We start from the raw sequence: 26,018 nt of genomic DNA, 5'->3' as shown, positions 1-26,018 counted from the left end.
GCTCAATGCATTCTAAGAAAACCATGACCTGATGCAAATTTAAGGTCCTGCAAAAATAAAGTAAAAAATACAGAACTGATGGTGTGTACGCTTGTTGACAATGAACACTGAGTTGGTCACTATTAGATAGGCTTTTGGTCTGATTCAGCAGGGCTCTTCTTATATTTTGTGACTTGTGACTTGCTTTTATAGAAATCCCCTTTACACAATGCCTGCACTGCCTTTGGGGGGTGTGGGAGAAATTTGTATGTCCATTTTAAAAAGTTCATGTCACTGTCAGCAAGGAACAAACAGTTGCCAAACACCAGTACAGGAGCTACCTTTTTAAGCATCTATTCTGAGGAACTCAGCTTGTACATGAACCTAACAGAGGTGTGTAAACTCATGACACACTCAGTATGAATTATGGGCAGAAGACTAGTTTCAAAGGCAAAGGTCATGATTTTGCAATACTTTTAACATGCTGTGAGATGGATAAACTTAAGGAGCATCACTAGTGGCAGCCATTAACATAGGATGTGAGCTACCATCAGCTCCTGTCAGGAATGTCTGTCAATGTGCCATGGAGACTTTCCACTTGTTCACAGCAATCCATGAGGGAAGCCATTGTTGTCATTATGGCTTTGCATTGTGGATCAATGGCCCAGTACAGCCTGTTTCAAGCGGTCTCCACTTGGCTTTCATAATGCATAAACTGGCCCTAAGCCATCAAACTTTATGAAATCTCCCTTGTAGCAGAGTTATAGCAGCGGACTAAAACAATGGAGCATCTCTACCATAAACTGAGTGGTTAGGACAGTTACTTAAGGAGAATATTATAACATTTTCTATTCTACAAGGGTATATTTCCTTCTCAGAAATGACAAGCATGCTTGTTTAAATTTGTGTTTTACCTCAGTGTTCCAAATCCAATTGCTTCTGATGTATCAGGGAAGAACGTTTATGAAGCAACCACAATGTATAAAGAAAAACATTTTTTCATTTCAGTATCTTCCAGGTCTTTCCAAGCCTCCATTACTTGGGCTGTCACCCCGTCACTGCCTGAGGTGCATTCCAGCTCTCTGCTAAAGAATATGCTTTCCCACTAATGGGGATGTTCTTGCAATGGGAAATGTAATTTTCCACTCCATTACAAGTAGTGTGTAAAAGGACCTTTTTCCTCACTGCACACAGATCAGTTCCCAATGAAATCCTATTCACTAAATATTACAATAGCAGACTCCACTTCAAACACAGGTGCTTGTCATGGTGCTGGGCAAACAGCCTGGATCAACCATGAACAAAACCTGCACATTCGATGTTTGGATGTCTATCACAATTTAACAAAAATAGGGGGGGAATCAGCATGCTTAGTGAAGGGAGGCAAGAGAAGGATGATAAAGAAAGGACTTAATGGTGTGTTCCTCTGACTATTTCCCTGCTGTTTTGCTCTTAAATCTAACGACCATGCGCATACTAGGAGTAAGTCATGTTGTACCTGCAAAACTCTAATGATGAAAAATAACCAAGCAATTTCCTTTAGAGAAAGCAAAATGCAAAACATTGGAACAAAACCATAGCGCTAATAACAATAACCTTGGGCATTAAATAATATATTTGCGTGGTGACACATTTCTCTGCCACATTTTCAGTAGCATGCATTTTGATCATTACACAAGATGCTGTCCTGTGCCCGCAGCATGAAGAGAGAGGAGTGAAATTGCTGCAGGGATTAAGTTAAAATGGCCACAATTACAGCTTGGTGTCCTGATCTGGAAACAGCTTCTCTGCTTACAGCGGAACCCACAGCCTGTCTGCACAGAGAGGAGTCTGTAAAAAAAAGGCCAGGTTAGGCTATCCAGTTATATAAACTACTTCTTCTGAGATGGGCTGGCCTATGCATAAGTGCCCTCTGAGGTCCCATAAGGGATCTCCATGGGGTCATGGGGAGGGGCAGGATGTAATGGAAGCTGCAACCAATCCAGCATATTGAGTTGGATCATTGGATTCGGCCTAGCCCGATTGGCCCTGCATCTCCAAGATCCTAGGCAGATGTCTACCCAAAAATCAAATAGGGTTTTAAATGGAAATACTCTGGGTTGAGTCTGGGGTCTTCTGCATGCTTAGAATGTGTTCTACCACTGAGTTAGGCTATTATTGCATACTTTTTTAATTGGATGCAGTCTAAGCAAAAGGCTGTTGTTTGGTTTATCCGCTGTGCTCTACCATAGAAGCTTTTGCAAAAGTAAATTTATATTATCACAGTAAACCAGCCAATCAAACTTCATCCATTTATTAATGGGCCTATGTTCACTTGAGTAGCCATATTGCTTACATGCACATAATTTTCATGTCGGAGGTACCAGCAAGACAAATTGCCTCTGGGGCATGCTCATAGTAGGATTCAAGATGGAACATTCTTGAAATGTTTTGGCTACACACAAACACACTTGTGAAGTGTAACTTGCGCACATTTAACCTGCATGGATTCAGCTTTATACATTTAGCCAAAAAGGGGGGTAGGTGTCCGGGAATTTTTTTGGGCTTTATGTGTGATTTCCAGAACATGTTGAGAGTCACCTTTATACGCATAGACACAGACACTTATATACACACTATACATGTGTATATATTTTCTGGAGAAATGGCTAGAAATTCTAAACAGAATGGGACTTTTAATAAATTTTGCAAATGTGGTTGGAATTCCATGGCATGATGACTACCATCAATCTTGGAATTCGGCTTCTCAAACTCATCCAGCTCCGAACCTTCATTTTCAGCCCGTGAAAGTGCTTATATAGGCAAAATGGCTTGCAGAGTAGTCTCTGCTAAACAAAACCAAACCTCAAAGGGGCTCCCTACAGTCAGGGTCACAGACCTTCATTCCTTATGGCTGTATGGCTTCTCCTCACCTTCCCTTGGCTGTTGGCCTGTCTGGGCAAACACCACTGAATACCTGATCTGGAAAGAGTGAACACCATATTGGAGCAAGTATGCTGAGTTGCGTCCACCCCATTTGCTTAAATTATTGGATAAAATGAGTCCCAAACTTGATTTTCAGTCTGCTTGTTGTGCCTTTCATTTCAGCTTCCTGAATAGCAGGAGCAGCAGTTGTTATTATCAATGCTTTTTTTGTGATAGTACACCTTGAAACAGATACAGTGGTACCTCGCAAGACAAAAGAGTTTTTCTTTTTTTGAGTTGCTTCACAAGACGAATTTCCCTATGGGCTTGCTTCGCAAGACGAAAACGTCTTGCGAGTTTGTTACCTTTTTCTTAAAACCGTTAATACCGTTAAAACCGTGCTTTGCAAGACAAAAAATTTGCAAGACAAAAAAACTCGCAGAACGAATTAATTTCGTCTTGCGAGGCACCACTGTAACTGACTTGTTTTTTTTTACTGGCATCCACAGCACTTTATCTCAAGATATGAATACCAGCATCACATTTTTAAAAAGCATCTTATTATTGCAATTCAAAAACAATTACAATTAATTAATTAATGACTCACCTTTTACATGTCTGTATCAAGGCAAACAGCTAAAAATAGCTTTTAAAGCAGTACCAAAAAAAACCATTAAGATGAATCTTAAACTAATACAAAACCCAAGGCAAACTGCAAAAGCCTATTGTTTCTGGAAACTACAAATAGTGGGTACAGAGTTCTGGGACCTGGGTTTTGCATTGTTTTCGAACCATAAAGTCATTCAGATAAGTTTATGAAGTAACAAGGCAACCTGAGGTTGAACTACTTGTCAGGTAGGCAGATTTAGTAAAATATGAGGGACGCGGGTGGCGCTGTGGGTTAAACCACAGAGCCTAGGACTTGCCAATCAGAAGGTCGGCGGTTCAAATCCCCGCGACGGGGTGAGCTCCTGTTGCTCGGTCCCTGCTCCTTCCAACCTAGCAGTTCAAAAGCACGTCAAAGTGCAAGAAGATAAATAGGTACCACTCTCTGGCGGGAAGGTAAAACGGGGTTTCCGTGCGCTGCTCTGGTTCGCCAGAAGCGGCTTAGTCATGCTGGCCACATGACCCGGAGGCTGTACGCCAGCTCCCTCGGCCAGTAAAGCGAGATGAGCACTGCAACCCCAGAGTCAGTCACGACTGGACCTAATGGTCAGGGGTCCCTTTACCTTTACCTTTATCCATCAACTTTCAAAGTGTATACCAAAGCAAATGCTTGAAATACTAGTCTTTTGTTGTGCATTTAAATTTTAGTGTTGCAGTTTGTTCGTTAACGTTAAACAGCCCCTGCCAGTTATAAACAGCAGAAGGGTGCATGATAACCTGCCATTTTACACCTTTTCATTTGCAGATTCCTCGTGTAGAAATGCTTTTGCATAATAGCTTGTTTTTAATTTTAAAAGGACAAAACATATTGTTTGTGACTTCCTGCTGGCATCAGAGCTAATTCCAAAGCTTTCAAACTTAGCTTGAAATAGCTGGTGAAGCAGTATGTGTTTGTGTGTGTTAGTTCAGCTTTATATCTGTATTTGTAGTCAGTGCATAATAGCTCATTCTAAGAGGATCACTTCAAGGGGATATTATCTTTCTCTTCAAAGGTAATGGCTGAAAGAAACAATGGTTTAAAGCCACTTTGAGGTTAGAAACCTCCACTTAGGAAATGAAAGTTAATTTGATTAGAAAAGATGCTTAATTAAGTCTTTCGACTATAAGTTTGCCATTAAGGAGAACTCTTCATGTCATACGTTTCGAAGGAAGGCAGATTACAGTTTAGAGATAATTACTTCTCTTTCTGAAATGATACTTGTCCTAATTTTATTAAAATGAATATGATCAAGGTCCTCAATCAAATGACAAAGAAAGCAGTCAACCAATTACACTTAGCATGGTCAAATACATGTGCTCTACTTCCATGTTATGTAGTAGATCTTAATTAAAGCTGCTGTCATAAGTTACAGCTCAATATAGGAGAAGGTGGTTCATACTCAGGAATGTGTCTAACAGTTGCTGAAAAGAAACTGATTGAACTGATGGATAATTTCACTCCAAGTTTTGGGCAAGTTTTCTGAGTTCTTTGGGGTTTTCTGTTCTTCTCGAGAAGAACAGTTCTGCCAGTAATAAAAGAGAGAAGAAATGTCCAAACATTTTGGAGTAATCAGCTGGAAGCCTGGAAACTGAAAGTTGCCCCTGAAAATATTGTTACAGGTTAGTGGGAGAACAGATCCCTGGGTGCAAGATTTCCCCCTCTAGATTATTGGGTGCTGGGGTTTAATCCGAGCTGACAGGTTGAGCTTTTATTTTTATCTAACTACTTTGGATCCATCCTTGATGGAAATAGAAAGATGATAAGTGAAATTGCTACCATCCTATCCATAGTGATACATCCTATCTAAGGTGAGCCCTTCTCTGTGTTCTGCTATGGCCTGATACTACTAGGTTTGTTGTTGTTATTATTATTATTATTATTATTATTGATTTTCCATTTTATAATATTTAATCACATCATCATTATTCACTTTACTTCTTTAGCTCTTAAGAGCATATTGACTCCCCTCCCTCCCGCCTCGTGATTTTCAAAGTTAACCTCTATATCATAGCACTTACACATTTTGCAATTTACAATTCACTCATCTGAAGTGTCTTAATTTTAAATTTATTAAAAAAGGTATATACAGTTAATGTTGCAAGTCTTCTTACAACCCTGCCTGTGTTGTTAGTTGCTTGGAATGCTTGATCATGCTGGTTTTGGATTTTCCCAGTCAGCTTCGCCAGTCCCGCAAAGTCCATCACCTTCATCTGCCACTCTTCTTTTGTTGGTACTTCTTGTTCCTACCATTGGCCTGATACTAGGTTGATCAGGTCACACAAGTTGGCCTTATCTATGGCTGCACCCCAGGAGTGGAATTCTCCCCTATGGGCTTATTTCACTCCCTCCCCTTATTTCATTGAATACTTTTTCTTTAAGGCAGGCTTTATTATTATTATTATTATTATTATTATTATTATTATTATTAACCTGAGTTTTTATGCTGACTCTGATGGCTTTGATTGATGAACCTGCCATGTTATCTCTTATTGTTATTTCAGAATTGTTTCAATTTGCTTGTAATTCTTGAATGCTGTTAGCTATCTTGCATGCTCTTTTATAGTCAAAACGAGGATGTACGTGGCGTGGTAATGCAGAGCTTTTTCACTGGTGGCACCACTCTTGTGCTGAAACATGAGAGTCCCTATCAATGTTGGCACTCCAGCAGCTCCTAAAGACACACCTTTTTCGCAGAATATTAAATTGTTATGCAGTTATTTTATTTTTTACTGTGTATATTAATTAAGGATGCTCTAATGTTACATTCCCTTCTATCATCAGCTTTGCTGGTGGACCTAGTGTGTCGGAAATCGAGGCCTGATTGCTTCTGGTACCAGACTGTCAAACAGAGAAACCCAGTCATGTATGAATGGCCTAAAGCAGGCAACAAGTGACTGGCACAAGAACCCTGGAAGTCCTTGCTTGGGCAGAAGTTATCACCTTGGGACACTATCACTGAAGTAACTACCTTTCAGGCCTTGACTATGTGGACAAGAAAAGCTGTCCATTGTGTATCAACATGGGACACGGGTGGCGCTGTGGGTTAAACCACAGAGCCTAGGACTTGCCGATCAGAAGGTTGGTGGTTCGAATCCCCCCCAACGGGGTGAGCTCCCATTGCACGGTCCCTGCTCCTGCCAACCTAGCAGTTCAAAAGCACATCAAAGTGCAAGTAGATAAATAGGTACCACTCCAGCGGGAAGGTAAACGGTGTTTCCGTGCGCTGCTCTGGTTCGCCAGAAGCGGCTTAGTCATGCTGGCCACATGACGCGGAAGCAGTACGCCGGCTCCCTTGGCCAATGAAGCGAGATGAGCACCGCAACCCCAGAGTCGGCCACGACTGGACCTAATGGTCAGGGGTCCCTTTATCTTTATGTATCAACATGGCCATGATTTCCAAGTCTGCAGGATAGCGACGCAATCACAACTGGAACCTGTAGGAACTTTGATGGAATAGCTTACTGGTATTTAGCATGTTGAGGGACGCGGGTGGCGCTGTGGGCTAAAGCCTCAGCGCCTAGGGCTTGCCGATCGAAAGGTCGGCGGTTCGAATCCCCGCGGCGGGGTGCGCTCCCGCTGCTCGGTCCCAGCGCCTGCCCACCTAGCAGTTCGAAAGCACCCCCGGGTGCAAGTAGATAAATAGGTACCGCTTACCAGCGGGAAGGTAAACGGCGTTCCGTGTGCGGCTCTGGCTCGCCAGATGCAGCTTTGTCACGCTGGCCACGTGACCCGGAAGTGTCTCCGGACAGCGCTGGCCCCCGGCCAATAGATGTGAGATGGGCGCACAAACCCCACAGTCTGTCAAGACTGGCCCGTTCGGGCAGGGGTACCTTTACCTTTACCTTTATTTAGCATGTTAGGTTGCAGCTAGGGTCAGTTTAGCCTTTGGCTAAACAATGGAAGCATCCTTGATCAATATGGAGTTTTGAGTTACTATTCAGAATTCATGTTGCTTTTATGTGCTTTTACACAGTTCTGCCTTATAAAAATATTTCCTATGGGTGAGCTCCTAAGTATTATGGTATATGTGGGCTATCAATACAGTTTATAAGGTGTTAGAATGTCAGAAATATAAAATTGCTCAGGATTGCAAGTGGATTATTTCTATAGTACTGACACCAGGATTTGTTATCTAACACCAGGAGTGTGTGCCAACTTCATTAAAGTTTAAAAATTCACAGTTGAAATATTGCCTTGAACCTCATTTTCTAATTCTGGCATGTCTCCTGTTAACCCTCCTCCTCCCATCCTCAATTTTTATTTTGCTGTGTGCAAGCTGATGCAATGTTTTTAAATGCTCTAAAAGAACAGTTGCAATAAATGGCTCCCTTTTTCTTGATTAACAGGATTCTCTATCTCCTATGTTTGAAGCTATACAATAATTGCTATCCGTGGAAAAATTGCAATCAAGGCTGCTCATGGATTATAAGATTTTTATGTAGCCTTGCATTTTTCGCACCTCCTTTTCTGCTACCAAATATTTCAGGAGCATCCCCCCCCCCCAATCTTTTGGTTGCACCCTTTCATCTAGCATTGCTTTGTGTTTTCTGGAAACACTGGACTTTCTGAAAAAGGGATTTGGATAATAAAATAAACTTGCCAGTGAAGCTCTGCAAGCTCTGCTGACAAATATTCACATTCATAGCTGTTGCTTCACCAGGAATCCAAGGTTCAAATCCCCACTTGGCCATGAAGCTCAACTGAGTGAATATTGGGCAAGCCACTAATCCTCAACTTAACCTTCCCCACAGGGTTGTTGTGATGGTAATATGGTTGGGAAACCATATATCTCACATAGAACTCTTGGAGAAAAGCTAGGATATAAATAATAATAATAATAATAATAATAATAATAATAATAATTTTTATTTATACCCTGCCCTCCCCAGCTAAGGCCGGGCTCCGAGTGGCTTACAAGCAATAATAAAAACAAGTTGAATGATTACAACTTAAAAACAACATTAAAATACAACATTAAAATATTGAAACATTAAAATGTAGCCACCTCACTGGAGGAGAAGGAAAAGAAAAAAGAAAGAGAGGGAGGGAATCAAATTGGCTCCAAGACAAAGGCCAGGCGGAACAACTCTGTCTTACAGGCCCTGCGGAAAGAAATCAGATCCTGCAGGGCCCTGGACTCATGAGGCAGAGCGTTCCACCAGGCCGGAGCCAGTGTTGAAAAGGCCCTGGCTCTGGTTGAAGCTAATCTAACTTCCTTAGGGCCCGGGACCACTAGGGTGTTGCTATATATGGACCTTGAGGCTCTCCGTGGGGCATACCGGGAAAGGCGGTCCCATAGGTACGAGGGTCCTAGGCCGTGAAGGGCTTTAAAGGTCAAAAGCAGCACCTTAAATCTGACCCTGTACTCCACGGGGAGCCAGTGCAGCTTGAAAAGCACTGGGTGAATATGCTCCCATGGCAGAGATCCTGTGAGGAGCCTCGCTGCAGCATTCTGCACCCGCTGGAGTTTCTGGGACAGCTTCAAGGGCAGCCCAGCGTAGATGTAAACAAATGTAAACAAACAAATAAATAAAATGTTGTGTGAAAGTGTCTGTCAGTTAGCTATTGCCTGGGTATAATAACAGCATCCTTTAGGATTGTTGAGCTGAACTTACCTATCCCCACTCCCCACCCCCCATTTCAATATCAAAAATTGAATTTACTGTAAGAGATAATCTTCCTTGGCAGCATGATTGTGGAACTTAGATGGCAATTGAAACATACTGATTAACTACTGAAAGTATGTGTGTGTGTTTTGTTCAAGCCCTGGGTACCAAGTATGGCTGAAATAAGTGCTGGGGATGTATATTGCAATATCCATGTTTGGAGAAGGTCCCTGATGGCAAAGGAAGGTCCAAAATGTTTCTTCCATGCAGTTTCCGGGGGAATTTACAGAACAAAAAACAGTCATAGAAATTTGCAACAAAGGGTGATGGATCAACAGGTAGAAAAGAAGCGCTTTAACCTTTCTCCTCAGGAAGGTTTTTCCTTTCAAAACTATCACCCCTAAACTGCTCTTCTCCTTCAAAGAGAAAAGATCTGACCTGTATTCTCACCCAGTAGAGGATAGTTCATTTGTTTTGTTTAAGCATTTCCTGCCCTTCCAAAACTGATTTTTGTTTGTTTGCTTAGAAAGGGAAAGTTACATATGACTGTGTAGCATGGATGTGAGCAAAAGCTCAAGCAGTGTGTGTGTGTGTGTGTGTGTGTGTATCTCTATCTATCTATCTATCTATCATCTATCTATCTATCTATCTATCATCTATCTATCTATCCATCCCTCTGTTTAAACTCTCCCCCAGTCCATGTGACCAAGAGTTAGATAAATAGTTTTGGCCTAGCTCTGAAACACACACTGAAATTAAATGGCGGAACTGTGCTGCTGTGTGGGAGATGAGCAGTGCCTGCATTTCTAATAGCAGTAGCCTCAGGAGTCTGCTGTTTATTTATCAATTGTTAATTGACTCGATGTTTACTCATGATTGCAAACAGATGATTAATTTATCCCAGACTTTTATGACTATGATAGTGAAGAGATCATTAGAAAGACGGATTATAATGGAGTTCTCTGCACTTATGAGCCTTCTAATAAAGATTGACTAATATAATTAGATATAGCTTTATAACAAATACTATTAAACTGACTCTGGGTTTTTATTTAAATGCACTGGCCTGCTATCTTAAACTTATTAGCCATGTGTGGGTTAAGGAGAACCCCCTGCTAGCGCTGTTTACTCTTCTCTCGCCATCAGAGATTAAAGCTGCAGCGTGCTTGGACGGCAAGTTGTGGTATTATGTTATTTGTTCGAACACATTTCTCTGTCAACCTTCCCCACCATCAAGATGACTGCCACAAATTAGTGTGTTGGGGGGGTATACCATTTTAGTTGTAGGCTTTTAAATGGGGATCATTTTCAAACTTTGGTGCTGAGGATCAGTTGATTGAGATAATGCAGGGAACTAGCATTAGGCTCATTCATTTGAAGCGGCTGGCATGTTATTTGCATAAATCCATTTAATAGAAGGATGGATTAGAATTACCTGGGATTATATTAAAAAAAACAACCCTACGAAACATTCCCCCCCCCCCGAAAATCCTCTTTCTCCCTTTAATTCTGAAGCAGGAGTTTGTGGACGGGGTAGAAAACAGAATATAGCATATACATATAGAGCCAGTGTGGAGTAGTGGGATATTGGACTGTTGCAATATATGGGTCCAAATCCCTACTGAACCATGAAATTCATGGGGTGACTTGGGTCAGTCCCTGTGATCTACTCTACGCATGCCTCAGGATAAAGTGATAGACTATGTACCAGACTGTCAGTGGAAAATACCAATTTAAAACAGGACTTTCATCTTACAATGAACCTCAACTCTATGCTAGTTTTTATTTCTTCTTCTAGAGAGATATTACACATAGGAGAACGCAAATATGGGATTTTCCACCAACAGCATGGAATGATTTTAGCTCACCTCTTGACCTAGCATACCTCACAGAATAAAATGGATAAAACCATTGTCTTCTTCAGTGGCATCAGGGAACAGGAATGTGGGGGAAGGACGACGACATCTGCTGCAGCAGAATTTGCCACTGTTGTAGGCTTGTGGTGGTGATAGTGATTAAAGACAGGTTTGGTTTAGCACATGATCCCATTGTTAGGTATGCTAGGCTCAGGCAGTGACTGTCTCAAGATGAACTTCATAGCTGATAGGAAAATGAACCTAGGTCTCCAGCCAAAGCCCAATGTCATAACCACTAAACCATTTTTTACTAGCTTCTTATTCTGTCACTGTCAGCTGATCCTAATAAAAAGGGCACTATGCTATCTGACAGGTATATACATATACATATACATATACAGGCACACTAATCTAGGAACTTCCTCTCTGCCCAGAACGTTGGAGGCTATACACCACACCCCTCAACAGTATTTATAGGAACTCAAACACCAGATTCTGCTCTGTTCCAGTAACAAGAAGCCGAAAGCACCAGCCTGAAGATGACGAGTGAGACCTCGTCGAAACGTCGCACAGACACCCCGACTCTTACACGGGAAGACACCCGAAGACACCAAAACCTGCATACATATACATATACATATACATATACATATACATATACATATACATATACATATTTAACAGTTGCTTGCAGTTGCGGGCTCTCCTTGAGGGCATGGCTATGGACTTTCTCTGCTAGTGTGGTTTCAGGGACAAACTCCTGCCTTCAAAATTTTATCACTCTGCTGCTGATATTCTGCCTTGAGTTCACTGGAGGAAAAACAGGTTTAAACTGATAATATGTTGAACATCACATAACAAAACTTATCACTTGCTTTCCCATTAGGTAAAGGTAAAGGGACCCCTGGCCATTAGGTCCAGTCGTGACCAACTCTGGGGTTGCGGCGCTCATCTCGCTTTATTGGCCGAGGGAGCCGGCGTACAGCTTCCGGGTCATGTGGCCAGCATGACTAAGCCGCTTCTGGTGAACCAGAGCAGCACACAGAAATGCCGTTTACCTTCCCTCCAGAGTGGTACCTATTTATCTACTTGCACTTTGATGTGCTTTTGAACTGCTAGGTGGGCAGGAGCTCACCCCGTTGTGGGGATTCGAACCGCCGACCTTCTGATCAGCAAGTCCTGGGCTCTGTGGTTTAACCCACAGCGCCACCCAGGTCCCTTGCTTTCCCATTAAAACCTCATAAATTAGCTAAGAATACCCTCTTAATTTAAAGTTCATGCCCTGGTTTATATAGGGTTTGCACAAAGTAAATGAACTCTTGGTCAGATAATTTCCACTTTCCAGAGTATAGAATTGTATAGTTCTGAATATCAAGGACTAGAGACAAACAAAAGGAAGTCCATGTTTTCCTTGGTAATTCCCTCAGTTATCTCAGAAGCAGACTTGTAAGTGCTCCCTGTTGGAAAACAGAATACGTGTCTGGACTGGCCGGAACCAGAAAGGCAGTTCTGAAATGCAAACATTCCATACGTCTCTCACTCCTTTTTTGATGTTACATACATCAAACTACAACTTCCATCAGCCAATGGCCAGGGGTGACAGGTCTTGTAGTTCAACAACATCTGGAGGACCAAAGGTTCTCCACACTTGACATAGGACTCAGCTACACTGGAAAAGCAAAAACACTTTATATATGCATTGTTTATGCAGTCTAACACTGTGACACCAGATGGCGCTGTGGAGTTCCGTTTTTGCTTACCCGATTTCTCATTCAAAGTTTGCAACGTGTTTAACTGAAACACTTCTTTGATATGTCCAAATCCAGCCTTGGATGCATAACAAATGAAGACCTGATTCAAATGATCCTCTGTGTGAAAGAGATCCTAACCACATGATTGGGCTCCAGTTCATGCATTTATTATGTTTTAATGCTCTCCTGGCATGGGTTTACTGGACTGAGTGGGAATCAACTTGCCAGTGTCCCCATGCAAACTAGTGGACCTGTGTGGGAAGAGCATTCAGAACATTACTGCTGGTAGATGGAATTCTATTAACATGGCTGCAATTTTCATCAATTCTGGAAAAAGACAGTTTGAAACAAGGCTCTGTTGAGTCCAGCAGTGACAGCCCAGCCCTGCCTTTCGACCCATTTCTACATTTTGAAAACACTTATTTCACTCAGGCGCCCAATTTGAAGGCATTAGCAACAACTTTAAAGGAGTGTATACTGTATTTTCCCCTGGCCCTTATCTTCTATTTTATACAAGTGAAACATTGTGCATTATGTAATGGTAACTAGGATACATCTGGTCTCTGACAAGGTTTTGAAGAAATTTATTTTTTGAAAGCTGTTGTAACAAAAGTTTGTTCTCTGTCTTCAGATGTGAATTAGTTAAAACTAATTGTCTTTCAAGGTGTTTTTGTGTTTCATTTTACTTCCAGATCTGTCCCCCACTTAACACATGAATAATGGACAGTGCTTTGGAAAAGTAAAGCAGCTTTTTTTTAAGGGGGAAAAAGTGTTACTAGGGAATCTCATTTTTTATTTAGATGATGTATGGTTCCTTGAAGATTGTAAATCTGCGAAGATAGTTAAACAGAGTAGAAATGAATGTGTGGAGGAGAATGTTTACAGGCTTCATCCATTGTGTGTTGTTCAAAATGAGTGTGTAAGGATCCACATGCCTAGACTCAAAATGCACAGTTGGTACGCTGCTTGTTTATAGAAAATGTGGGGGAACAGCTGCCCCACCAAGTGCAAGAATATTTTTTGCCCCATAAGTTTAAGCCAACATTTAGTAAAGGTAAAGGGACCCCTGACCATTAGGTCCAGTCGTGGCCGACTCTGGGGTTGCGGCGCTCATCTCGCTTTATTGGCCAAGGGAGCCGGCGTTTGTCCGCAGACAGCTTCCGGGTCATGTGGCCAGCAGGTCTGATCCGCTTCTGGTGAACCAGAGCAGCGCACGGAAACGCCGTTTACCTTCCCGCCGGAGCGGTACCTATTTATCTACTTGCACTTTGACGTGCTTTCGAACTGGTAGGTTCAAATTCCCATGACGGGGTGAGCTCCCATTGCTCAGTCCCTGCTCCTGCCAACCTACCAGTTCGAAAGCACGTCAAAGTGCAAGTAGATAAATAGGTACTGCTCCGGCGGGAAGGTAAATGGCATTTCCATGCACTGCTCTGGTTCGCCAGAAGCGGCTTAGTCATGCTGGCCACATGACCCGGAAGCTGTATGCCGGCTCCCTCGGCCAGTAAAGCGAGATGAGCGCCACAACCCCAGAGTCGGCCACGACTGGACCTAATGGTCAGGGGTCCCTTTACCTTTACCTTTACAGAACACCACAAAAGACTTAGGTTCTCTTTTTCCTGAAAAGCATTTCAGTTCTGAGACATAGTAGAGTGTATGTAAGCTCCATGTTTAACATGTACCTTTCTGCTAAAATGTCCACTGATTAATCCATTTTTGTCAACCAGCGCCTGCCTGTTAACCAATCTAAATAATCTTTATGTTGTTTCTGTTCGCATCCTATAACCAGAAGCTCAGTATAGGCAATAGGCTTGTTAGTCTAGCTCTATCTGGGTGTGAGGTTCATGTAGTTCTACATCACAGAGATTCCTATGTGCACCCAGCAGGCTCCCCTCTGCATACATGCCCTTGATGAAGGGGGCACAGCAATGGAGGTGGGTCCAGTGCGTGCGACTGCACTTATCCATGCCACACAATTGTAGTTTTCAATGTCAAGCACAAATGTCAGACTTTGTTTTGTCTGGACACAATTTGACATATCTGGTTATGATGACAGGGCAATAACCAATAGCTATATCTTGGATGCTATGATGTGTAAACTTTTGATATTTATAGAATTCAAACATATAATATCCTCAGTAATCTTTACATCTCTGGAAATTTAGCCAGTGTTGTGCTCACATGGCAGACAGGAGGAGCAGACCGAGAGAGTATGCCTTGGCGCAGAGTTAGTGATTTCTTGCCTGGGCCAAGATTTGAATCTGAGATTTTCTGGTTCATAGCTCAGTCTCTTAACCACTGCACAAAATTTCTTGGCTAGCAAAGCTAACCTTTTCACTAAAGCAAAGTTGCAATACTTTATGAAGTGGCTGGGCAGTGGAAAATGAAAACTTACATGAGAAATGAAATGGAAAACCTCTCAGGACTTGTGTGTAGCCTCCATTCTGTGAGGCTTATTTAAACAATATGGGCTGGGTATTGTGTGTCTGACTTGGCGCAAATTCGCAGGTCTTATACATTTCATTATTTACAGGAAAGAAATTAGCAGGAATGAGTAGAGTGGAAGTCACTCTAATCCCAAAGCTCTCTATGGAATTGTGGTCCAGCTTGCTGTGTCAATGCAGTTTAGCCCTCACAACATTTACAAATACGCAAGAACTAGCTGAAGATCATGAAGTCAGCAGAAGACTTATGAAGCAAAGGATTAACTCAACTGCTGTTTGTTCTTTCTAATTCTCTCTGTTTATATTAGACAGAAAGGAGAAGTTGACAGTTGTATTACAGTGTCAGAGCGTGTATGGGATTGAAACAATATGCTTTTGAGGAAGCCAAGTATAGTCCCTGTTGTGGAAATAGTTAGATTTACTTCTTTCCTTTCAAACTGTGCTGGGTTGCCCAAACGTCTTATTAACTGGGATTCCTACAAACCATGCCTTCCCTTCTTGCTTCTGAGAACTACAGAGAGTAGATTCCGCTCTGAGCGCTGTTGCTCTTGGTAAAATGGATGGCAATGGGGAGCAGAGGCTTTTCTGTGGTGGCCCCCTCCTTGACCTACCACCTGCCTAATTAGTTTACTGAAGTTTTCAGAAAGATGAGAGAGAGAGAAAAAACTTTTATACTTCAGAAAGTTTTCATTGTGTGTGTGTGTTGTTTTTGTGTTAAGGCTGTGTTATTATGCATGTGTCTAAACCCACATGTGTGTCCAGCAGTCACATGTATTCATACGGACACTACCAAGAGGTTTAGGATCTTTTGCTAGAGTTATGATGTGTGTTCATTATAAATATGTGTTTACATGTAACCTTATGCCCACAAGATGTTCTCACACAAAAGGAGTAAAAGATTAATTTAGTACATGAAATGAAAGTAACTCTCCCTTCCTTCCTTCCTTCCTTCCTTCCTTCCTTCCTTCCTTCCTTCCTTCCTTCCTTCCTCTTTCTTTCTTTCTTTCTTTCTTTCTTTCTTTCTTTCTTTCTCTCTCTCTCTCTCTCTCTCTCTCTCTCTGTGTGTGTGTGTGTGTTGCTTCAGACAGCAAAATTACAATTTAAGCAGACAGCAAATCCTACAGAATATACACACACACACCCCTTGATCTAAAGAGTGAAAGAATCCCTAACTCTTCTTAAAAGCCTACAGAAAGTGTATGTGACAATTTTGCCACAGAACCCACACTAACAGCAAGACAAGAAATGGAGGGGGAAGCGTATACCTGTCCTTAAGGCAAAGTGTGTGTTGGTTCCTTGATTGAGTTGAGTAAGGTGAAGTTTCTTGATGGAGCTTGGAGCCATTGAAAATCCAGGGTTTTTGTACTAATTTTAGCCAATACATCCTAATGGAATGGGCTTGAGATGAGCAAATCCTATACTTCCAATATTTCTATCGTTCTGTTGTCTCTCCCTAGAGTTTCCTGCATATTTCCCTATTTTTATTCTGCTTCATTAAAAGTTGAAATAAAATAATCCAAATTGGCAATGACTAATCTATCTTAGTGGCAACCATAGGAGCCAACTCCTAGAGCTTGCGGTCCCTCCAGCCCCCCCCATAAAATATTTGATGAGGCCATGCCCCCCAAAGTTGATGGGCAGTGCCATTCAAATAGGGGGGTGCAGTATCATGTGATCATCTATGTGGGGCAGGGTTCACTTGCCCCCCAATATTTTATTCAAGTTGGCAACCCCAGGTAGCAACCACTCTTTAACAGGTGTTGATAAAGATTTTGCTGGTAGCTAGGTTACAAGTGCGGATCTATACATAAAGTATTAGGAATTCAGAATAAGACTGGTATAGGTGTCAGTAAAGTTCAAAATGGCGATCTGTCATATTAAGTTATAACCTTTACTCAAGCCATGATTTATAGTAATAAACAATAGAAAAATATTCGATTCATGCACACTTATTCACAGTTTTTGTTGAGTTTGCTGTTTGTATAACCATTTGTTTGGTATTTTGTTAATTAGTCATATTTCCATTTAGGACTTATATTTGAGAATAAATAAATTATCAGAGCATTGTTCAGGAAGTATGTATCATCCCACAGCCTTCACCTGGAGTGTGTTGATATTCACACAGTCTATAGTTCATCAACGTCTTCAGTACTCACAACTGTCTGACCAGCAATATCTTCATATGGGTCCTGCCATACCCTGGAGATCTATGGTCCATGATTCTAAAACAGAAGACCAAGTAAAATGGAGGAAGAGGTGTAAAGCAGGATGTTCAAAATGCTACTCCTGCTGCTTGTTGGCCAACTGGAAAAGCACCATTGTGAACATTTGAAAACTGAGCCCATTCAACTTGATCTTAAAGAAATTCATCATAAATCTCAGTTTGCATTTCTAAGTGACTTTGCTTGCTTTTCTATGGACACAATCAAGAATTTGACCCCAAGCTCTTTTTGCGATAAACAAAACTCCTCTAAATGTTGGTTTAAATGTTCACGTAGAATGTAGGTTTTGCTGGCACATTCATCATTGCAGTGGAAATCAGGCACAGAGGGTTGCAGCACTCAGTTGCAAGATAAATATTCACAGTTGGTTTGACAAAAATTGCACATTTTGATGATAAATGCCAGAATATTCTGAGTAATATTTGGCTTTGTTGGGATCTCTATATTCAATAAAATTCTGCCTTTTGTGAATTCTAGGGAAAGAACTTAAAACTCTGAAATCTGACACTGCAAATGACTTTAAATGTATCTATAAGCCTTAGCGGGGCCATAGTTGTTCTTGTGAGTCAAATGTCTCACCTTTCAAAGCTGCAGTTATTCTTCGTTCTTGTTTTAGAAGCTGGAAATCTAGGCACAGGGAGGGTACTACTACTAGGGCTTGCCAATCAGAAGGTTGGCGGTTTGAATCCCTGCGACGGGGTGAGCTCCCATTGCTCGGTCCCTGCTCCTGCCAACCTAGCAGTTTGAAAGCATGTCAAAGTGCAAGTAAATAAATAGGTACTGCTCTGGCGGGAAGGTAAATAGTGTTTCCGTGCACTGCTTTAGTTCACCAGAAGTGGCTTAGTCATGCTAGCCACATGACCCGGAAGCTGTACGCCGGCTCCCTCGGCCAGTAAAGCGAGATGAGCGCCGCAACCCCAGAGTCGTCCGCAACTGGACCTAACGGTCAGGGGTTCCTTTACCTTTACTACTACTACTACTACTACTACCACATCCCTATCTTCTCAGTCTTCAGTGATCATGTTAAATAACTCACTAAAAATAATAGAAGTAGTAGAGAGCAAACTTCAACTCTTGTGAAGCTTTGTATTTTTCTTATTTCAGGGCCATGTGAACAATGGGCATTAAAAACAAAAACAAAAACTGTCAGTTCTCTATATGTTGTGTGTGTGTTTTCTGCTGTTGTCCTCAGTCATTTCCCACATTTGTCAAGGCAAAGGTTGAAAAGGGGGAGAGGGGGACGGACAGGAGAAATAGGCCACCCATTCATTCCTGTATGTCAGAAGTTCAGTTTGTCATGATAACATTCAAGTGGTATATTTATCTAGCCTGCTACTGGAGGTTACAGAAAGAGTGGAGATGATTTTTCTTTTAAATTGGGGGGTGGGGGTGGGGGTGGAGGAAGAGAAAGAAAGATGAAGACCAAGAAAGAAAAGAAGGAATTTGTGTTTTCAGGCTTTACGGAGTCTACTGGAAAGACTCTGAGCAGAGGGAAGAGTTTGCTGTGGAATGTCTACAATATGGCAACCATTGATATGGGACAGGACTTGTAGCAGCAACAACAAATCCATTCATATAAACAGAGAATCCCTTGCTGCGGAATGGGTCTGTTTTGGCTTAAGGTCTGAGGAACATGTTGCTTTCAAAGTGAATTCTTAGGTGTCACTTCCCATAACTTATTGCTGAAGATTACAAAGCTACTGATATAACATATTAGTTTGATGGACAGAATTATACCCCCAGTGCTTCCTGCTTTCCCCGATGACGCACACTAACTTAGTGTGCTGTGACAGCTGCCTTGATTTACCACCAGGCTGGGAGGCCAAGTGGGAGACGGAACATTCACATGAACGCCGGGGCCGATTCTGGCCCACAGCCTAGTTTATAAAGCTGCCCCATAATTCACCACAAATGTGTCACCATTAAAAGGGGGGAAAAAGGATTGCAGATAATAAATAGTCTTTAATTTATTAGCTAACAACAAAGAGATCAGAGCCAGTTGTGATGTGATTGTTTGACATAATATTGTCAAGGAAAAAAGCTAAGTTGACCAAAGATGTATATTACACATTCAAGCAGATGCATCAACTCTTGGCTTGTCACAAGGGGAGCTAAACAAAACGCCAAACAGAAGAGAGAACTGGCAAACCGCACAGCCATTTATCTCCAAAAGAGACATACTCAAGAGCAAGTGAAATAAGACATAGTTCTTTCAGCTTGGTCAAGAGCCAGATTCTAACTATTATAAATTAAATGTTTTGTGTATAGTGTATGGCAACTGCACACTGGCCTCTTCATGGCCTTGGGAGGGGAATGCTAGAGTCCCCCCCCCCTCCAGATCTCCCATTTGGAGAAGGGCTGATTGTGTTTCAGGAGGTGTCTGTGTATGTATGTGTGCATGCCGATGGTCACAATGGTCTGATCTTTACATGCTCAATTTTAGTAAACAGAAAATTAAGCAGCATATTCACAGTGCACACTGGGATTTGTCCAGCAAATTTTTTCGTTGTCCTGTCTTCTTTCTTGCTTGCTCCCCAGAGAGTGGAATGTTGGAATATATACTGAATAGTCATCAATAAAATGATTTCAGGTTCATATGTTTTTAATCTGATTTTCAAACTGCATGTCGTTTATTTTGAGGAAACATTATTGGCTTATTTCAGCCTGGTATTGTTCATGCTGTTAGAATGATTTGTATCCAGTGTTTTCAGTGTGTGGTTTTGTTTTTCATACGTGCTGAAGAATTTCTGCCTTGGGATGCAGAGAGAAAATGGGAAACGCTGCATGTGTTTGCTTTCTTTCTGCTACATGTATGGTCCCCTCCCACTGTTTCACTATGAAATAGTATGAGCAGGTTGTCTGCATCCACCGTCACACTTTGGGATTCAGTATTTTACACACCACGGCATTAAAGCTATCCATGCCAAAACCTGAATACATGGCCATGGATGCATGGGGCCAGCTTACAGTGGGCTGGCAGCCAGCATGGGAGGGCTTTTCGTGCACTTTTCCTGGGTTCCCTGCATGCCTGGTGGTTGGGAAGATGAGCCGCTTGAGTTCCAGGACGAGGCAACATGTGGCCCAGTCCTATTACTGTAACTAGAAAGATCAAACCATTCAAAACCAATTCTCTTTGGTACGCCTATGTGCCTGGATATGAGGTAGGCTCCAAAGTTCCGGTAGATCTGGAAGTACGGCTGTTAATGCACATCTCCTAAACTAGTTTGTAAAATGTGAAGGCTATATGCATATTTGTAGACGGTGAAGCTGTGACCAATCAGGGTACCCAGGCACAGGTTGCTAGTGTTTAGGGCACACCTACTATTTCTCTTTTGGAAGGTTGACTAGAGGAATCCCTGGTGTAAGAATGAAATAGCTACTGCAAACACAACTACGCTGTAAAGATAAAGCCTCTCTAAAGCTAGTATTGGACTTTGCCTGCCCTGAGAAGGCTAGGGGTAAAAGGGCAATAGAAACATAGAACATTGTAGAGTCGGAAGGGACACCAAGGGTCATCTAAATCAATACCCCCCAACCTCTGCTTAAAAACATCCAATGAAAACATCCCTTTCTGACTGTCAGTCTGTTTCTAGTTCTTGTCGCCTTCCATAATAATAATCATAATTACCATATTATTATTTGCAGTAGAACTTCTCACATGGTTTACCAGTAAGTTCCCCTCGTTGTGGTTGAGAATGGAGGATAATAATTGCAATTAACATTTTTAGAGCATAAAATGTTTGTCTCAATAGTGTTTCCAAAAGTCCTGTCAGGTTGGTCAGTATTCGTGTTGTGATTTTCCTACGGACGTCTACTAAGTCCATGGCTGAAATTAAGCATTTGAGTGAGGGATCTCTTCATTCAGAGCTCATTTGCTTAGCCATGATGCAACGTCAGCTGTCTGGTGTAGTGGGGGTAATGGGGAACAGCTGAAGAAAATAGAACAGAACAAAAGAAAAAACGCCCAATGCCTGCCTTGTGTTTGCAGCTCTGTCAGACTAATATATATATTCCATGCATTTAAATGAGCGCTAGTCAACCATATACTGAAATATCCTCAACGTTTCCATCAAATAATCAGGCACTTAGTCTGATTCACAGCAGGAATCAGACACCCTTCAAAAAGTGAAGGAATCTTTTGGCAATTCCGAAACATTCAAATCCTATTAATTCCAATGACAGTTATCCTCTATGTCACTTGAGGCAGCTGCACTTTTTTTTTCAGTGTTCACAGCTTTCAAGCAATGTGTGTATGTACATGTATGTGTGTTCGCGCCCAGGTCTGCACCCATGGACTATTTTTTTATATAAGTTAAAAATATGCTTGATACCCTCAGAGGCCAAGTGCTGAATGGTACGTGCTGGTTCATTATAAGGAACTTTGTGCTTGTTGAGAACTTCAAACTAGTCTGCCTTTTTATACTTATTTTTAATGGGCTCTCCTAGAATTATGCTGGACTAGCATTCCAGACTAGGAACCCAGGAACAAGGGGCTGGGAACAGGCTGTGGGGCCAGGTACTCCCTTACTTTGCTCACACATATTTCCCAGTCCTCCCCATGCTTTGTCTTTGGTTGGGGTTGCATCAGGAACATCTTGCATCATGTATGATCTTAGCCAGCGGGGGAGTTGTGTACAAGAAGGGAGGAGCTGGGGGGAAGTGCAAGTCGTCTCATGGCCCATGTTACATCTGCATTGGCTTGTATAGCCATGGTTTGTGGCATAAGGCCACCACATACCACCCATGCAAAGCACTTAGGCCTTTCTCAGACTGTGGAGGCACAATCTGGCAGCTCCAAGATGGTGCCTGCCAGATCAGAGGGTAGAGACAGTATGGTAGAAGCATACCCTAGTGGTAGGAGCAGAGGGCAGGTCTTGTAGGGTCAGGAGAAGTGCCTAGCAGTGTTGAGTTCTTCAGGAGTGAAGCTAGAAGGACATGGGAAGTGAAGAGAAATGGAAAATAGACTGCCTCCTGGCTTCTGGCCTGCCCCTTTGCTTCTTCCCTTGAAGTCCCTGAGAAACTCTTGAAATTTTCTGTCAAATTTTGAGACCCGAAGAACATTCCAGTTGACCTGAATGAAATTAACCCAGAGTAAACAAGTTGTCAACTGCAGTCCGCACCGGTTTATTGTGACTGGTTTTTTGTTTGTGTTCTTAGATCCAAAGGAAGCAACCACTTGACTTGTCACTTCAGGTTTGTAGTTACCATTGGACTATGGTAATCTATACTTTTCAGTGTAATCTACACTTTTCCCCATGATAGGGAGAAGAGCTAACAATGTCTGTAAAGGTGCTTGCATAGTAAAACAGCCTTTTTAAAGGAAAGGACCTCCTTTATGTGGTTGTTAAGTAACAAGTAGATAACCATGTGCAAATTGAGAAATGACAGGTGGCTGTCTTCCATTAAGGCTGAAACCAGAGGGAAAATGCAGAATAATTCCTGATAAAACTGAGGCATAACCCAAAGTTACACTGCCATTTTGGGGAGTGTGCGTGTCAGAATAACACTTACTCAGATATGTCTATTCGTGGGGTGATAAGGAGCAGATTCTCCTGGATCCACCCCTCCCACGTTTATGTAATTCCTGAGTAGTGGGGGAGTACACTCACTTGAATGTAAAATATCTGTAATTCTCCTTGGAAGCAGGATTCATATTACAGGGTCATAGAGATGCCCTGAATTCAAATAAACATGGTACCTCCCATTTCAGGCAGTATGTTTTATACACAGAATAGTCAGAGTGGGAGGTGCATATGAACCTGAGGTCCATGATCAGAGCTTGATCTCCATTCACATAGGTTCCTGAAATAGTATTACTCATGGAAATGGGACCTTTCCCTCGCTGCAGTTTTCTGTTGCAATTTTACATCATGGCTGGGGAGTGAAGATGTAAACCTCTCCTTCCTGCATACAGCAGACCTGGTGGAAATTGACCGCCCCCATAGGAATAATTTTTGAAAATCCCCTGATATAGCTGCAAGGCATGCAATAAACATAATATATAACTAGGTCCTAAGTCTGTGACCTAGTGTGTCAGGAGTGTAAATGAAATGGGAAGATCTGTAAGCAGTTGATTTTTTAAAAAATCAACAACAAATATTAAATATTCACGTATATTTAATGGAACTATTTACTTGTAATCTAGTTGATCTACCCAAATGCTTTAGCACGGTGAGTCTCCCCACACCTATGTTTGTATTTATGGTTGACATTAAGTAAAACCAATTCCTTTTAAATAATTATCCCTATCTGTGTGATAAAGCTAGATTATACAGCTGGATTCTGTATCAAGGACATCACTTAACTTCATTTAGAACTATGGCCGACTCTGCCGTGCCCATTTCTCGATGCTATAAAATAACCATAAATCAGGAGAAATGACCGCACAACTTAAAGCTTCTGAAATGAGCTTTTGAGTATCATGCTTACAGGAATGTCAACCCATCTCAGTGTAAATCATCAACATGTCCTTAAACTTCCCTTGCATCAGTGAGATCCTCCTGCTTTATTGGTTGTAGGGTTGTTTATTCATTATTGTTCTCAGCCCTGTATTTAATGCTTATTTTAAGTTTTGGTGCTGCATCATGCCTATGTGCAGTGTATTTTTTAAAATTATATTTGAGAAACCACTGAATTCACCGGCAACCACAGATATAACATTGGTTCAGCTACAGAACACCTCATCCATATGTTTTATGCTGCTTCTTCAACAGCAGTACAACATCTCACAGAGCTGGCCAAAAGAACGTCCGCCAACCACATGCGGTACGTCCAAAGGGAAAGTGGGCAGGGCTGGTGGGGAATACAGCTGTCCAAAGAGTACACTCAATTCCTTGGGCTCACCTGAAGGAGTTCTTTGGATGTCAACTTGTTTTTTATATACAATGGTACCTCGGGTTACGAACTTAATTCGTTCTGGAGGTCCGTTCTTAACCTGAAACTGTTCTTAACCTGAGGTACCACTTTAGCTAATGGGGCCTCCCGCTGCTGCGGCCGCGCAATTTCTGTTCTTATCCTGAAGCAAAGTTCTTAACCCAAGGTACTATTTCTGGGTTAGCGGAGTCTGTAACCTCAAGCGTCTGTAACCCAGGGTACTACTGTATACGGTAATTCTAAGGCTTTGGGTAGCTTAATCGTGACAGGTTGAGACATATATTTATTGTGACAGGCTGAACCAGTTGGTACAGGGGTTGGGAACTTTAACACTTCGCCCCAAAATGGCACCTATTGGAATTAACCCCTTTTGTGCCTGTTGCTCAAAATGGAAGAAAGGCTGTCATTGCCACCAATAGACGCTTACCTCCCATGACAAATAGGCAGTGCAGGGGTGATTCCAATCAGGAATGTGGCAGACCAAAGAGTTTAGGCCCCCATTTCACATGCCAGTCTCAGCCTGACTCCTCTCTTCCCCATACCAGATTCCCCCCCCCCAATAAAAAGACAGCCATAAAAAGCCAAATGACATGAATGATGTTATGTCCAGTTTGGCCTTTCTTGTGGTAAGAATGTGAAGTAGAAGAAATGTGGGCTGAGTTCCTATTGAGATGCAGCACAGAGCGCAGCTTCAAGCAAACTCTGTTTATCCCTCAGTCTGGTAGCTTGGCCATGATTTCCATTGGTGGGCAAATGTGCAGCTCCCCAGGGGAATATTCATGTATCCGTGTCCCCTAGAGGAGTGCCCCAGAGTTTTGGGCATAAAACAGACAGGTAAAGCCATTTTCACCCTACGGGCTCAATTCATGCCAAATGCTTCCACCATGTGGCCTCTTGTCATTGCTACTTGTTTATTTTCCACTTGAATGTTGGATTATCTGAATGCCCTTTGGGTGATGCATATGAAACTGCAGGCTAGTACAGTAATTCAATATCCAAGAGATAGTACATGTTGATATTATATATTGTATAGTTAATAAACTACTGAGATGTTCCTAGAATTTGTGTTTAGCTACGGTTGCAAATAAAATAAGAGAGAAAGAGAAAGAAAACCTTCAGATGGTAATTGTTTTCTGTCAGTAGCTACCCAGGATAAATTTGAACCATTGACCTGGAGGTGAGAGTCTCCTTATCCCATTAGCTTTCTCCTGCTTTTTGTTATCACATGGCGTGTGTGACGGAGATATGTGTGGGCTTTCACTCTGGGAAAAGATTACAATAAAAATTATGAAGTGTTCTCAAATGAGGCCTGTTATCATGCAGGCCAGTTTTATGTCTATAATAACCCAAAGTCAGTAGCTGTACTCATAGCTCTTATCAATTTGCCTCCTTGGGCTCAAATGGAGGCCACAGTTCTAAATTTCAGTCCCATTTTGCACTCTTGGAAATGTTCAAATGACTGTGATTATAGAATGCAAAGCACATTTCTGTTAATCTTGACGAAACAAAAGCATTCCTAGTTATCTCCCCGCCTATTAACAGTAACAGCTATCTAATGATATTTGCATGTGATAACTTTCAGTAAAAAGTGTCCTATTAGATGTCAGGAAGTTAAGTAAATTTGAGCATAATCGTGAGCATTTTACGCATTATAGTTCTCAGTCTCAATAATGAACCATTCAGCTTAAGAGTTTAATGCAATTATAGCTATTTTTCTCTCTCTATAGAAACAACCCA

The 26,018-nt window shown here is 41.9% G+C and overlaps 1 protein-coding gene and 2 long non-coding RNA genes across 3 annotated transcripts in view; 1 reads left to right on the top strand and 2 right to left on the bottom strand.

Annotated features, from left to right (window-relative positions):
* The window catches only part of LRMDA (leucine rich melanocyte differentiation associated), a 753,700-nt gene that overhangs the window by 551,320 nt on the left and 176,362 nt on the right, over positions 1–26,018 (top strand).
* LOC309533627 lies at positions 1,577–11,141 on the bottom strand. The gene is made up of 3 exons (XR_014220344.1): positions 11,021–11,141; positions 2,858–2,940; positions 1,577–1,809 (listed from the first exon to the last, which is right to left on the bottom strand). It is a non-coding gene; the product is annotated as an uncharacterized lncRNA (long non-coding RNA).
* Positions 13,521–18,018, bottom strand: LOC309533657. The gene is made up of 3 exons (XR_014220389.1): positions 17,988–18,018; positions 17,343–17,408; positions 13,521–13,572 (listed from the first exon to the last, which is right to left on the bottom strand). It is a non-coding gene; the product is annotated as an uncharacterized lncRNA (long non-coding RNA).

The sequence above is a fragment of the Podarcis vaucheri genome (assembly GCF_965113315.1).
Source record: "Podarcis vaucheri genome assembly, chromosome: 5".
Taxonomy (NCBI): domain Eukaryota; kingdom Metazoa; phylum Chordata; class Lepidosauria; order Squamata; family Lacertidae; genus Podarcis; species Podarcis vaucheri.
This window is presented reverse-complemented; position numbering and strand designations above follow the sequence as displayed.